The 16,746-nt window shown below is 36.8% G+C and overlaps 1 protein-coding gene and 1 pseudogene across 6 annotated transcripts in view; both read left to right on the top strand.

Annotated features, from left to right (window-relative positions):
* Positions 1–16,746, top strand: part of LOC131437439 (coiled-coil domain-containing protein AGAP005037) — a 993,236-nt gene that overhangs the window by 528,636 nt on the left and 447,854 nt on the right. The gene's annotated exons all lie outside the window — the stretch shown is intronic.
* On the top strand, positions 7,514–7,611 carry LOC131439731 (U6 spliceosomal RNA; annotated as a pseudogene).

The following is a 16,746-nucleotide window of genomic DNA, read 5'->3' on the forward strand; positions in this document are numbered from 1 at the left end:
TGAAATAAGATATTTTTCACTAATCACCCTGTAACCCTGGAACCGAAAGTTGGATCAAAATAAAATTCAGGAACTTTGTATAGGACAATTGTACCTTTCATTTGAATCTAAGTTTGTGAAAATCGGTTCAGGCATCTCTGGGAAAAGTAAGTGCTTTTTAAATTTAGGGATTTTGTGTGGGGTTACAAGACCCTACATTTGAATCTAAGTTCATGAAAATCGGTTCCGCCATCTCCAAGAAAAGTTAGTGCAAAAAATGTTACATACATACATACACACATGCACACACACGCATACACACACACTTACACACATACCGACATTTTGCGTACTCGACGAACTGAGACCATTCAACTCAGTTCGTTGAGTACGCAAAACGTCAGTATGACTTTCGGCCCTCCGGGCCTCGGTTCAAAAGTTGGTTTTCACAGTGATTGCATAACCTTTCTATATGGAAAAGGCAAACAGGGGCTATTATTGAAACCATTATTTGGAGAAGATTCCCGAATAATGCTCCGCGTGGGAACAGAATCTGGGCAAACTTTCCTAGCAAACTCAAATATCCATCGGTTCGAGTATTCCTTACCCTCTGAGAGGCCTTCTGTTAGTCGTCGGTCCAGGAAAACGTTTGGTTTGGGATTGTTCTGCGGCCTCCAGAATTGAACAATCGAGGAAGTCTATTCTTCAAGTAGGGGGAGCTCTTCCATTGACTTTAAAATACTTGAGATACTACTTTGGTATTTAATCCAGTCAATATTTTTTGTCAAATCATATGGAATATTACTTGAAGTAGCAATGCCACCGCTGACGATGATTGGTAAATGATCGCTACGGTGTAAATCTGGAAATATTTTCCAGAAGTAATCTGATGCACTTGGGCGTGAAGGAGGTCTTGGGATCCGTTTCATGGTACTCGTATTTAATACTGTCATGTTACAATTATCGCAAATATTATTTATTTTTGTCGTGAATACGACTTGCTTTACTATTTTAAAATTAGCCATATGGAAGAATGGGCAGAACTTAATCGTGAAAATAACGACTTGTATTAACGGCAGCAACATAATTCTTTCACTATTTCATCAATACTATGATCAATAATTTAGGATAATATTTTGAGCAGTGTGAGATAACCATGAATAACTCAAAAATTGAGTTTTCTTAAACCTTGAAAACAACGCGGAAAACTCTTCACTTTCGCTTGAGTTTTTCGTGCAAGGACGACGATTTTGAGGTAGTCAGGCACATATCTTCAACTGAACGTTATAAAACGGGAACCGTGGTCGAAAATCGATCAGGAAGGATGAAATTAATTTCCCACGGCTCCCACCGAAGAGGGATATTCCAAATTTGCCGCCATTTCCTCGCAGCAATACAAAAGATTCAGCCGCTGGATTACAAAAAGAATCTTCCTCAAAAATCCCTCCTGGCTGAAGCAATAATCAACCACAAGCAAAGGATGACTCTGGTGATTTATTCTCTGCTAAAAAATTGATCGTCATTTTTGAAACAATGACAACAAAACTACGAAGCTGCAGAACGCGGTTAGATCCAATCAACGTCTTAGGCAAATTCATCATCGAATATGCAATATAATGAGTTGGTTGTAGTAAATTGGAATGCTTGCTCACTCAGGAGCAAAACTGCTGAGTTATCTGACTTTCTTCAAGAGAAAAATGCCGATATTGCTATTTTAACTGAAACTCATCTTAAACCTGAAATTTCTCTTTTTATTTCCAATTACAGGATTCACAGGCTCGACAAGACAACTTCCAGTGGAGGGGGAGTTGCCATTGCCATTAAACGATCCATTCAGCACAGGCTTCTGTCAGCCTTTAAATTGCAACTTATAGAAGCCATCGGAATTCATCATCATCATTGTAGCGTACTGCCCCAAACAAACAAATCTTCGATATGGTACGTGCGCATCATTGAAGCTAGATCTGGTTATGCTCACTCGACGACAGAACAAATTCATCATTGCTGTGGACCTGAACGCACGGCATGAGCTGTGGGGAAACAAAAGACAGAATCGAAACGGATTCGTACTTGCCGAAAATTACGAAGCTGGACAGTACAACATTCTCGCTCCGGATCAACCAACGCGACTTTCCAGATCAGGAGTTCATTCCATTTTGGATATATTTATCAGCAACATCGCCATAGACAGCTCTCCGGTTGTCTTCAACGAGCTCTCTTCCGACCACTTTCCAGTAATATTGACGTTGGGATCTTCACAGAAAACAGTGCCTATTCAACCTCGGAGGAACTATTATCGCACCGACTGGGTCCAATTTCAACAAATCGCCGACCAACTTATTAATATCGATTTGCCACTAGATTCCCCGATGGAAATCGATGCGGCCCTATCTTCCTTCCAGCATTCAATTCGCTCGTGATAGGACGGTTCCAGTACAACATATGCCGAGTTCCTCTCTTCAAATTGACAGTGTCACCAAGAAACTCATCCGACTTCGAAATATCTGCCAGAGGCAGTATAAACGAACTGGCATCCTAGATAAGAAGACTTTTTATAGCAACTTAACTAGGATAATCCAGGAAAAGATATCTGAGCTTCGCAACAGGAACATCCAGCAAAAGCTTCGAGAAATTCTTCCACATTCAAGGCCCTTCTGGTCCTTAACGAAGGTGCTTAAGAAAAAACCGAAGCCTATTCCTCCTCTGATGTCACCCCAGGACGCAGCTGAAGGAGTAACTTTAATCAAACCAATAGAGAAGGCAAATGCGCTAGGCCAGCAGTTTGTGTGTCCTCACAATTTAGGACTCAACATTGTTAGTCCACATGAAAGAGCCGTTGCTGATAGCGTAGCTGAGGTTGACCAATCAGACAGCTTAGTTCCTAAGGAAAGTAGAGTCACTGCGAATGAGCTGATGGCTATTGTGAAAAAAATCCAAAAATATGTATATGTATATGCGGCTGCTCGGCCATCCATGGAAGTTGACCATCAATGTCAACTTCCCTCTCTGAGCAGCCTAGATAGCCGTGTAGTGTCGGTAGCGGTTTCCCAACTGGCTAAGAATAACGCTACGGTCCACCTGTACCGGTGGTATAAGTCCACCAAACAGGTAAGCCGTGTGGCATCCGGCGGAATTATTTTTTACCAAGAATTGATCCACTGGTTTCCTGTTCCATGTCGTAAAAGGCCACAAAAATATGAACTCCTAAGTCAAGGTGTATTTCCGTGCCGATGGCTGAATGGCTGCAGAAGGTTAAACATTGCAGTCGTGAACGGAATATCTTGGGTTTTTCCCTTAATGGATACACGCAATGCTTAGCAATCGACTTCTTTGTTCATCGCTTCGGCAAGCAGAGATTAGAAAGCTAAGTGTCTGTGGGTGTCCTCAAGGTGGTGTACTATCCCCACTTTTATGGAACCTAGTCGCTGATGGTTTGTTAAGGAAACTTAATAACCTTGGATTTCCGACTTATGGTTTTGCCGACGATTATCATAAATTGATGACCGGTATAAGCATTAACACTCTCTTTGATTTAATGCAGCAAGCCCTGCGATCTGTTGAGCAATGGTGTTGTCAGGTTGGATTATCTGTAAATCCGGGCAAAACATCAATGGTGCTTTTCACTCATCGTAGGATAATTACAGGAGCTCGTCCGTTGCAGTTCTTTGGTTCAGAGGTCACTGTGGTCGATCAAGTTAAATACGTCGGGGTTATTCTAGACTCAAAACTGAATTGGTCTGCTCACATTGACTTCAGGATTGAAGGAGCGTGCATGGCAGTCGGCCAATGCAGGCGAGCTTTTGGAAAATCATGGGGACTCAAACCCAGATACATTGATTGGATCTACACAACTATTGTTAGACCAATTTTAGCATATGGATGTCTTGTATGGTGGCAGAAAGGAGAAGTCGCGACAGTTCAGTCAAAGCTAAATCATCTCCAAAGGATGGTCCTAATGACGATGACAGGAGCATTCACGACAACTCCTAATGCTGCTCTAGAGGCGCTACTGTGTATTAAACCACTACATGTGTTCCTAAAACAAGAAGCATTATCTTGTGCATACCGTCTTAGGGTTACAGGGCTTTGGAACAGTAACCCATTAGATTATGCTACCAGCCACACTCGCTTGTGGTCTCAAATGGTTACGTGGGATGAGTATTTACTCGCTCCTAGTGACCTAACTCTCACACCAGTTTTCCTTTCAAAACATTCAATGTGAGCTATCCTCTTCGTCAGGAATGGTTGTCTGGAACGACCACTTGATGAACACATAGTTTGTTATACGGACGGTTCTCAGTTGAATGGTCGTGCTGGTGCTGGTGTCTACTGTCGTGAAATGAGGCTGGAGCGGTCTCACTCACTTGGTGGATGCTGTGCTGTGTTCCAAGCGGAAGTCTACGCAATTCTGTGTGGAGTACAGTCGGCACTTCAGCAGGGGATCTGTGGTAAACGTGTTTATTCTTGTTCCGATAGTCAGGCAGCCTTAAAAGCACTCAGTTCGAATGACTCACGGTCGAATCTAGTGATCGCATGTCGAACTCAGATTGAAGACCTTAGCATTTCAGATGCTGTTTGCTTCTTATGGGTACCCGGCCATTGTGGTATTACTGGAAGTGAATGGGCTGATGAGTTGGCTGGAGCTGGTGCAACGAATGATTTCGTTGGTCCTGAACCAGCTTTACTACTTTCAACTAGTTGGATAAAGCACAAGATTCGTTCTTGGGCTGCATCCAAACATGCCAGCTACTGGCGCAGTTTGCAAACTTGCGCTCAGACAAAAGCATTTCTACCAGATTTAAATCTGAAAATGTCAAAGTGTCTACTGCATTTCTCCAAGTATCATTGCAGTATTCTGGTCGGAGCTCTGGCTGGACATTGCAAACTCAATTATCACATGGCTACTATTCAACGTGCTGAGTATTATTCGTGTGATTTGTGTGAATGCGATTATGGTACTTCATGTCATCTGATATGTAACTGTCCCGCATTGACGCAGCTACGTATCCGGGTTTTTGATTCTCCATCCATGGTTGCACCTGTGTATGCGGAGCTAAAATTGAAGGATATTCTCTCGTTTCTCACCCAATGTGGTGAGGAGCTGTAGTCAGAAGGGTTCATCGTTCTTCCTGGAGTGAATGAATCCCTTCTGTATTCACCTTAGATAGGGTTTAGCAGATTGTTTGGCATCCTTTGGGGGGTACCGAATTTACTTCTGCTCGTACATACTGCGAGTCGTTCTGCATTCTTCCGAGAATGGTGTCGCTTTTGTAAGATCTCTAAATCCTCTCGGGGGTTGGAGGTTTTATTAACAGCAGACTGTTCGGGACCTCGTAGAGGTTCAGAATTTCCTTCTGCTTCCACTAAATGTGATCCTCAGCAGATTGTTCAGCATCCCTTAGGGGTGCAGAATTTACTTCTGCTTTTATGTGTTTTTGTGTCGTCAATTTTTCCCATCCTCCTAGTCCAACCCTTACCATTTCCTTTCAATCCTTCCCTCTTATATATCGGAAAAATGATGCTAAAAACAAATTGATGGCAAGGCACAAATCTCCAAATATCAAGGGTAACGTGCCATTTGAGCCAATTTGTTCTGATTCCAAAAATATGTAGGCCCCCGGTTTCCACAACACATTCAACATTGAGCATTTGAGTATTCGCTCATTTGTCTTTTTAGCTAAAATTTTTAACAGGTGCTGGGAGCTTGGTTACTTCCCTTCAATGTGGAAGTTAGCTAAAGTTATCCCAGTTTTGAAACCGGGGAAAGATCCTTCCTTTTCCACGAGCTATCGGCCCATCAGCTTTATATCTGCCCTATTCAAGCTGTTTGAAAAGTCAATACAAAGGCGAATTTTTGCTTTTGCAGATAAACAGGATATATTACTGGAAGAACAGTTTGGGTTCCGGAAAGGAAGATCCACCATCCACCAACTCACAAGGGTTAACAAAGTCATCCAGCGAAACAAATCAGTGTCCAGAACGACTGCCATGGCAATATTGGATATTGAAAAGGCATTCTATAATGTGTGGCACGATGGACTGGTGTTTAAACTGCATCGGTATAATTTTCCTATGTATCTTATTAAAATTATCAAAAATTATCTTGCAGATAGATCATTCCAGGTTTCTCTGAATAATGCACTTTCAGAAAGATTTACTATTCCTGCTGGTGTACCCCACGGAAGTATCCGAGGTCCCATTCTATACAACATTTTTACACCAAAAATCCCACCTCTTCCGGGTGGTTGTGTGACATCAGAAATCTCCCCCCTCCCCTTTTCCGGGTGGTGCTGATGATACTGCCATTCTTTAAAAAGGTCGTGTCATTAATGCTCTGAAGAATAAACTACAGACAGGTCTGGACGCTCTAACTGAATATTTTACAAGCTGGAAAATTGTGATCAATGCAGCAAAAACTCAGGTCATCTTGTTACCACATTCAAGATCTCCAAAACTTGTTCCATCAGACGAATGCCGAATACGATTCGGTGATGAGGTCATCCAATGGTTCGACGTTATCTATCTAGGACTCACCTTTGACAGACATCTGATGTTCAGGGCACATGTTGACAAAAGCGTTCAAAAATGCAGCATACTCATCAGGTCTCTGTATCCGCTGATTTGTAGAACATCTAAACTGTGCCTGAAGAATCAGATGGCTGTCTATAAACAAATCATCTACTCCGCAATTGAATACGCAGTCCCTGTTTGGCGAGGCTGTGCACGAACACACAAACTTAGGCTTCAGCGCATTCAAAGTAAAATCTTGAGGATGATTCTAAATCTACCCCCTTGGACAAGGACTAGTGAAGTACATGAAATGGCCTCCCTGGATATACTAGAAAAAAAAATTCGAACAATACTGCACGAAATTTGAAGAGAGGTGCTCAATCTCTGAAATAAAAATAATTCAAAATTTGTACGTATTAGGTTAGGTAGTTATAAGTAGATAGATATTTTATAAATAATTAAAATAAATATTATGATTAAACATTAGTATGTAGAACAAGAGTAACTAAAACACCTATTATTAATAACGAATTGTATGAATAACAAAGATGAAAGGCCAAAGGGTCAAAGTAAATCGAAAATTAATGTTAGCAGTGTAGTGCAAATCTAAGATAACTCGATTAGTTTTTTATGCAATTTTTACAGTGCTAAATTCGCAACAGTGTTTAAAATCTTTTATATCCAATCAATGTTTAATATCTTAGAGAATTATAGAATTTGGCCCTTCTGGAATGTCAGAAATTAATCCCGTACAGCATTTTGATAGTTTCTTCTACTGAAATATTGAAATCCGAAATGAAATAACCATCAAAATTCTCTAAGGTGCCATTTAGAACCATAATTTTATACCCAAAAAATTATGCGAAATTTTACTTCACTATACAGTGTACTGCCCATTTTTCAACTGGTTGTAATTTGTTGTAAACTTTCTGTTGATGCTATATAAAATGCATAGCATCGACTCAGAAGTCACTCATTTCGAATTTGGCTGTCGTTGTCATCGTGTTGATTATGGTGCGATAGTCCTAGCTTTGGCTGGACAAAATTGGAACGATGCAGAGAATATTAGCATGGCCCCTGCGCAAGGATTATGGTGCGATCAAAGAATCTCCAAGCAAAATACAAAGCTTGTTACCGCAAGCGGAAGAAGCAGGAGACTTCAACAGAACACATCAGTATCGCACCCGCGAAAAACAGGTCAGCTTGGAAATAGATTACGGAAGTCCGCGGTATCCATCGGAAGTCAGTGGTATCCATCGGAATTTGGACTCAACTCGACACTCTCCATCACGAAAGCCTTCATAAAAGGTTCTTTTCGGAACCACCATTATTTTATCATAAAGAACTATACTGGTTATTTCGTAACATTTGTGTTAGAATCTTTAATGTAACTAATCTGTACTGTAGTTTAGGTATATCGTTTCAAATTCTAGTAGTGTAGAAAGAGCAAAAGTTGCACAATTCACACAATCGATCAGTAGACGCCAGTAATAAGAGCAGACTTTTAGCCAGACAAAACCTCAAGCGCTCAGGTCGTGCTCTCATTTGGAGGTCAGGTGGAGCAGTCGGCAAATTGCTTTCATGTGACATTACAAGTTGGATTTTTTCCGAAATGTGATGACCCAAATATGTGACGTCACTTCCGAAAACTTTACATTTTGTTGGGTTTAATTTTGAATTATTTTTCCTAAGTTGTTGAAAAACACTTTCAAAATTTTTCAAATGGTGGTTGATTGAACAGCCCACCACAATAATATCATCTTTTTACAAAAACGCACATTCTGGCTGTAATCCACTCAGAGCGATTGTCATCATATGTAGGAAACTATTGGGTGAAATATTTAGTCTATTAAATTCATAGTGGCCTGTTGAACTCGAGAATGCTGTGTGTTTCTTTGAGTTTTCCCGTAATTCGATCTGATGAATTCCTGACATTATGTCGAGTGTCGTAAAATACTTTGCTCGGCCAAAATTATCAAGTATTTTATCAGTTCTTGGTAATGGAAATTTATCTGCAATAATTTTTTTTTGTTCAATTAACGAAAATCAATTACTAATCGTCATTTTTTGTCATCAGTAGTTTATTTTTTCAGTACTAGTAGGGGAGAATTGTACGGAGATACTAAAGGCTAATTTCTTGTTTGTAGAAATTGTTTGCACTTAATGGATCATCCTTCAGTGCGAAAATGTCGTTTTATCTTTTGCATAGGTCTCTTAATTTATTTTGAGCATTACAATATATTCAGTGTTAAGTTGATTTTGAAAATATTATATTCGTTTTTTATTTTTCTGATTATAATTTTCATTTTCATTTCCGGCTGTAATTGCGAACTGGATTTACTTTGATTTTTTCTAGTAAACCATTAAATGAAATTAGTTCAAAATTATCTCATGTATTCATAATATTTAAATATTGAGCACCAGGACTTATGAGAGCGTTTGAATAATTCACTCCTGGCTTTATGTCTTCGGATAGGATAACACTATCCTCAGTGATATTTTTTAAATCAATTTCCTTAATAACTTGACATCAAGATCGCATAATAAATTTTTCTTTGAATTTATCTCTAAAGGGTATTTCGAAAATTTTATAATTTATTTCGCCATGTTTTTAGGCATATGTTGGAATAATTCGTTGTTTATTAGGAGGTCTCTACCGAGAATTCCCTCTGTAAAGATAAATAACTTATCATTAACTATTTGGAACTTATGTGGTATTGAATTATTATGTAGTTTAATATTGGCACATGTGCTGCCTTCGGTTTCCGTGTGACCTTCGGTAACATCATTTATAATACAATTCTCATTCACGTGAAGAAGTACGTGTGGCTTTAGTGCGCTTTCTTTTAATATAAAGATGTGTGTACCTGTATCTACAATTTAATTTAATTAATTTAATTTCATTGCTGGTTGCTGGTTTAATTTAATTTCATTGCTGGTTTGAATGTGACCTACATTTTGGTTCTGTTCTCGTGTTCTAATTTGTGTTGGTTGTCCCAATTGCACTTTTTTGACGTTAGCTCCAGAGTGTTTTCCGCAAACATCACATTTCTGCTTAGATGTGCGTTGTTAAAATGGGGGAGGCCCATTTGGCATAAAGTCATTTGACATAATACCGTTTGGTATAACGCTGTTTGGTATAATGATTATTTGGCATAACAGTTATTTGGCATAATGGTCTTTTGGCATAATGGTCATTTAGCATAATGTCATTTGTCATAATAATAATTGGATTTGCAGTATTTTAATCTAATGTAAATTTCCGTTTGTGTTTCGATCAAGTGATGTTGTGCAAGGAAAACTCGAACGAAATATGTGAATTTTATATTTGGTCCAAATATCTCGATAATATTAGGTGAAACCTCATTATTTTTCTTTTATTTTTAAAATTCTGTAGTAAATAGCACACTATCATTCTATAAGAGCACGGCCGAAGAAATAACTTATGTATAGTTGCGGGCGTCTGTCCTGATTACCCAAAGCTAGGAGCTATCCCTCAGTTAAGTCCGAAAGAGCGGCTGCGAGGTCGGACATCAGGTCATTAAAAAAGATTAGACCTTGCAAAATTGCAGTAAATTAGAACAATTTCTATTAAGCAGCATGTTCATCCCAAACGGTATTATGTCAAACGACTTTATGCCAAACGTGGTAGCCTCGTTAAAATTGGTATTGGAGTTATTTCCTCAGTTATTTTTGTATTGATTTTGGTACTGTGAATAGAACCGATAATTAGGAACAAAAGAAAATTGTCCTCAACCAAACATTTGTTGAGGCAAGTTATGCCACTGGTTAAAATTTGGAGGCATTTGGGAGTGAGCGTGGACGAACGACGGGGTTAGAACCGGCATGTAGATCTAGTTAGTGATCAAAAAGATAGTGGAAGACGAAGAAAATGAGAGGGAGGACGAACAGGTTAGTTTCAACGAATCTGATTAGTTTCCAATGAAGATGGTGAACATTTATTTACTGGATAGTTAAGAAATCGTTGAAAAAGCGTCTTATCGCATTACGCGAGAGATGAAAATCAAAGACCTGCGAGCAACTGTTAAACAAACGACACATACTGAGAAACGGTTCATTATATCCGTTGTTAGTTCTAGCCCGAGGGATTCGTAAAAATGGATGTGAACGAAGATTGCGATGGATGTCAAAGTTGACCAATCGTAGGAGATCAGGGCAATCAATATGTGATTGTATTAAATCAGCGATGGAAACGGCCTTGTAGACGTTTCCACGAATACACAGTGGATCGGTCAGTTGGCAACGATCATTATAACTTGAAAGGTTAATGGGTCTCTCCATGGTAGACTTCTGAGAGCAAACCTAATGAATTTGCGTTGAACAGCTTCAATACGATCAATATCAGTTTGATAATGAGGTGACCAAACGACAGCCGCATATTCAAGCGATGATCGAACTAGTGCACAATAAAGAATTTTCAAGCAGTGTATGTTAGCGAAATTTTTTGTAATTCCAAATATGAAGCCAAAGAGTTTCGATGCCTCCGAAATCACATAGTCAATGTGATTCTTAAAATTAAGTTTATCATCAAGAATAACTCCTGAATCTTTCACGAACGATTCACGCTTAAGAACATTTTGCAAAAGGTTGTAGTCATATCTTATTACTGAGTGCTTGCGGGAAAATGATATGACGGAGCATTTAGAGGCTTTACCATCTTGTTGGAGTGACACCATTCAACGAATGTTTTGGTCGTATTTTCGAGATTTGCCATGTTTTCTTTATTTAATTGATTTTGTTTCATAATTTGTCTTTGAACGTGAGTAGCAGTGATGGTTTTGCGTGGGCTAATTTGTTTTCAATCGGTCATAAAAAATTTTCTCGTGATCAATTTTGTGACACGGTAAATATTACCAAATAGATCTAAGTCTAATGTATTTTCGAGCTCTGCAAGTTTATCGTCTATTCAATTTTGAGCGTGATGTGTTTCGCTCTTTTTTACTTCAAGTATTTGAAAGGAAAAAATTCTGTTTTGGGCTTTTTTTTATTTTTATTCAATTTAATTCATAATTTCATTCCATAAAAACCATTTCGCCAAAGAGGTTGTGTCTAGTAGCGTATAGTTTAATTACGGTGGTTGGTTCACACGCGTTAAAACAACAACGGTTAAAATACAGGTAGAGGCATCAACCGTCAAAATGTGTAGTCGTGCTTTATAAGAGAGCCTTAGTGCTGGACCAAGCTGGTGAAGGAAACAACAAAGGGCGTTTCTCAAGTTCTACCCAGGCCACAATAAACAGGGTCCGCCATCTAACATTTTTTTAACTAGCGGTTATTTCGACATTGGTAACCTTAATGTCACTTCTGATTTGACAGAAACTTAGTTTTATCCTTTCGCTGAACAAAAATGGTTGTGTATAGGTTTAAGGAACGCGTGAAAATAGTGCAGTTTTACTTTGAAACTTTTCGGATGTCGTTCGTCCGCCTCGAAGTTGTGATTCGACGCCGTTAGACTATTATCTTTGGAGGGCTGCCAAAGATAAATTTTATGTGGACAAGCCAGAGACAATTCAAGCCTTGAAGGACAACATTCGTGTAGCCATAGCCATGGCTGAAATAAAGCTGCATACAATCAAAAATCTACTAAAAAACTGGACCGACCGTATGACGTACTGCAAGGCTAGCCGAGGCAGCCTTTTGAATAAAATTATATTCCACAATTAACCGGAAGGATTATATTTTAATATGAAAAAATAAATTTTGAAATCAGATGAAATGTTTGTGTTTTATTGCATGTACAGCCATGAGTTGAGCAAGAGAGTGCAATGGAACATCGAATAGGTGCAAAGGCACATTGGTGCAGAAGCATATCGGTGCGGAGCACAAGGAAGAACGAGACAAGGCAACTCGATCTATCCACTTCCATGCAACACGCAGGTATACACCGGTGATAGTGGATGAAAGAGAATCACATCACATCGTATTTTATTAGGTACAATCAACAAGTACAACGAGATCCAACACGACAGTGCAACAGAGATAGACAACAATTGCGAGGTAGAATTATTTTTTCCTTTTTATTGAGTGTTCTATATTGTTTAATTCATTTAAAATTTCAAAATTTGATTAAAAATTCAATTAAATGGACGAAAATTTGATTTCAAATCCTAGCATGAATCTTATACACGCGAATGATATTGTCTTTTCGGATCTATTTACTAGAAAGTATAAAATATACATACATTCCAAAGATGTCGAAATTGACGGTGTCGAAGGGAGTCTTTCGGTAGATGAATTACTCAAGCAAGGTGTTAGTCATTTCAAGAACTCTATGCTTGAGGGTGTGAAAATACTCGAGTGTAAACAACTGTATTCAGTAGTTCAAAAAAAAAACGCCCATCAGACTCGTTTCGAGTGACATTTGCCGGGTCTGCGTTGCCGTCCAATAAACATCGATAAAATTCGTCTTCCTGTTCGGCAAAATGTATAAAGTACGAAGGATCCCATTCAGAAAATGATTGCAATAAAGAAATTGAAAAAAGTATTTATTGTGGGGAGAGTCCTCATGATCTTTCAGTATGCGCTGCATTTAAGTTGCACAAAAACAAAAGGAAGCATTCTTTAACACTCCAAATACCAAGCCTAAAAAAAAGTTGGGACGGTAACTTTGAGCTGTCATAGCTCAGCTGTTTTTCAACGAATCTCAATAAATTTTACAATCTCGGATTTTGTGAAGTTCGTAGATTGATTCAGAAATTTTGTAGGAGATGATTGGTAAAGATAAACCAATGAAAAAATATTTTTTCTCGTTCCAGGTTTTTTTCTCGCGCCCAATATGCCCTATCTGCTTTCCTATTTTCTTTCCTTTGGCATAAACGTCGCATCGCATAGAAAATATTGAATACTTCAACTTTACGGGGTCATAACTTTGTTGTTAGTCAACCGATCGTAAAAAAACGAAAAATAGGGTTGTCTACCAAAAGTTATAATGAAAACTGTAGATAGATGACCTAAGAAAAGGTGAGACTTTTTACAATGATAGTAAATATCTCGAAATTCAAAGCGATGATCTATATACTTTTACACATCATACAATTTTCGCTCAACTATCCTTCCTGCACAATCAAAAGAAAACATTAAAAAATCGATAAATTTATAAATATATATGAATTTTTCATTTTTTTTCACATGTTTGTATATAACTCAAAAATTTGATTCAAAATATTGGAATCATTACCAGAAACAATGTATTGATGATCAAAATTATATATCCGTTCAAAGAATCTCAACAAATGTGATACAAACACAGAGAATTTCTATTATTGGGAAAATTTTGCAAAAAAAAACAAATCAAAACTTTGACATATATTTTTTTATTATTTTGGTTGAAAATTTATTATTTATTTATTTATTATTTATTATTATTTATTATTATATTTTATTATTTATTATATTTATTTATTTACAAAAAAAACTGAAACTTGGATTTCACTAAAAATCTTGAAAATTTTGGTAAATATACTAAAACTCTAAAAATAATTATATTTTTGTATTGGACAAAAGATCTAGACAGTTTTTATGCACAACCCAAACGCAATTGATAACTACTAAAATTAGGTTTTTTTGTTTTAGGTTTTCCGTAAAATCTCACAAAATCGGTAGAAGATCGGAAATTTCAAAATTTCTGATATATATTGCGTTCCAACGTTTCTGCAAATCATAGTGAAAATATTGGAATCCGTGTTGATTTCATCTGTTTCAAAGAACGTAGAATTTGTTTTATATTAATAAAATAAATTTTGTGACAACACAAAAATTTTAAATTATTTCAATGACTTTGTACAAAAAGAAATAGAACGTAAATTTATATGAATTCCATATACTAACCCACGGCCAAAGAAACCAACTACGATTTGAAAAAAAATTGGTTGATTTTTGTTTTACAAGCAATTAAGAACAAAAACATATATCTTAAATATTCCGCTATCTTAAACGACATCAATTATAATCGATAAAATATTAAAATTTAAATATCACAAACTTAAAATTATTTCGGAATGTATAGAATTCGAAAATTATTTGAATTTTCTATTAGAAAACAATTCAGAAAAAGTAGAATTCCGAATTTAGCATATTCCCAGAAGAATGCAACGATTTATTCCAGAATATGCACTTGATTTAATTTAACACTTTAGAAGACAAAAATACCTTATTTTCATATATAGCTAATAAAAATGAAAAAACCAAATGTTTGAACATAATTTAAAAAATTAAAAAAATATCTCCTCCGCCTTTTTTTATGAACATGCTCGAAAATATTTTCTGTCAAATACAAGAAACGGATATTTTTTCGTTTGCCTCAATGCAATATAGCAGGTTAAAAATAACCTGGTTTTGAACTAGTTTTGCTAATAACTTCGGTTTAGGAAACGCTACCTGAATGCGCCAGTCATTAAAAAATAACAAACTCTAAACGATGTTCAAAGATACCTAAAATACGAAAAGAGAAAAATATGAATGCTTGAGCTGAAAATCTTATTTTTTGAGGAACACCCTAAGTTGCTCTTTAAAAATAGCTGTAACACTAAAACCGTTGCAGTAGTATATGGTGTCCTCAGCAAAGCTGCTCGATATAAGTTTATCTACAATTTTGCCGAAGAATGCAGTCCTCTATCTCAACACATCCGGAAAATAAGTTTTGGATCACCTTAATAATAAGAGCCACCCTAATACCATGTACATCGACATATGGCTTATCTTCACTGATCATTAATATTGAGCACATCATAGCTCTAAAGTATAAGGTTAAGCCACAAATGTTTTTGTCCCCCTAAATTGTGGATCCGGACCACTGTGCAATGCAATTTAACTCGGAAATTTTAAAATTTCCGATCTTTTATTTATTTTTTGATATTCTACGGCAAACCTAAAACAAAATCAGAATTTTAGTAGTTATCAATTGAGTTTGGGTTGTGCATAAAAATTGTTTAGATCTTATGTCCAATACAAAAATACAACTATTTTTAGAGTTTTAGGTTATTCACCAAAATTTTTAAAATTTTAAAAATTTCACTTTTTTTGTGAAGATTTTGTTCATAATAAATTTTCAACTAAAATGATAAAAAAATATATATCATAAAATTTATAAGTTTTGATTTGATTTTGTTTGGCAAAATTTTCCCAATAATAGAAATTATCTGTATTTGTACCAAATTTCTTGAGATTCTTTGAACGGATATATAATTTTGTTCATCAATACATTGTTTCTGGTAAGGATTCCAATATTCTGAAACAAAAAATATACATGTCAACGCTTTAATTTTTGAGTTATATACAAACATGTAAAATATGAAAAATTCATATATATATTTATAAATTCATCGATTTTTTAATGTTTTCTTTTGATTGTGCAGGAATGATAGTTGAACGAAAATTGTTGCTGGTATCACTAGCAATCGAATGATGTGTAAAAAGATATAGGTCATCGCTTTGAATTTCGAGATATTTACGATCACTGTAAAAAGTCTCACCTTCTCTTAGGTCATATGTTCATTATAACTTTGAGTGGACATCCCTATTTTTCGTTTTTTTGGTGCATTTTATTTCTGGAAGTAGTGCCTGTCCAATGGTGAACAAATTTTGAAGATCGGTTGACTAACAACAAAGTTGTGACTCGGTAAAGCTGAACAAAGTTATGACTCGGTAAAGCCGATTCGCGATGCAGGTGCCGCATGAATGCAGATAGGGCACATTTTGAGCTTGAAAAAAAAACTTGGAACGGGAAAAATCAGATTTTCATTAGTTTTTCCGGTTGATGTCCCCACTTTGGAAACCGAAAACGGGTTTTCAAATGTAGAGGAGCAAGAGGAATCTGATTCTGCCGGAAATAGTGAAAGTACTTTGTTTATCCCTACCCAAGGGTCAGTTAAGAAAAAGAAGTCCTCCCCCAAATTACCAAAAAGACACCTTAAATTTCACTATAAAAAAAATTGCAGTGTTAAACAAGATAATATTCTAGTTTGCTCCATTTCACAAGATAATATTCCAGTGTGCTCCATTTCACATCCACGAAAAGGATTACTATTACGTATCAAGTTTTCGGAAATTGTAGAACGGATTTTCACAGCATGCAATATTTCTGAACCCTTAAAGACCCTCATAACGGCATTCCTCCCAATAGTTAAAACCTTTTTGAAGCAGTTACCAGCTCAATGGTCAATTTTCTCAGGGTTTATATCATTTGATGAATAATTTATCATCCGTTGCATGAGATGCAATCACTGTCCTACAGTGGAA

The sequence above is a fragment of the Malaya genurostris genome, chromosome 3 (genome assembly GCF_030247185.1).
Source record: "Malaya genurostris strain Urasoe2022 chromosome 3, Malgen_1.1, whole genome shotgun sequence".
NCBI lineage: Eukaryota > Metazoa > Arthropoda > Insecta > Diptera > Culicidae > Malaya > Malaya genurostris.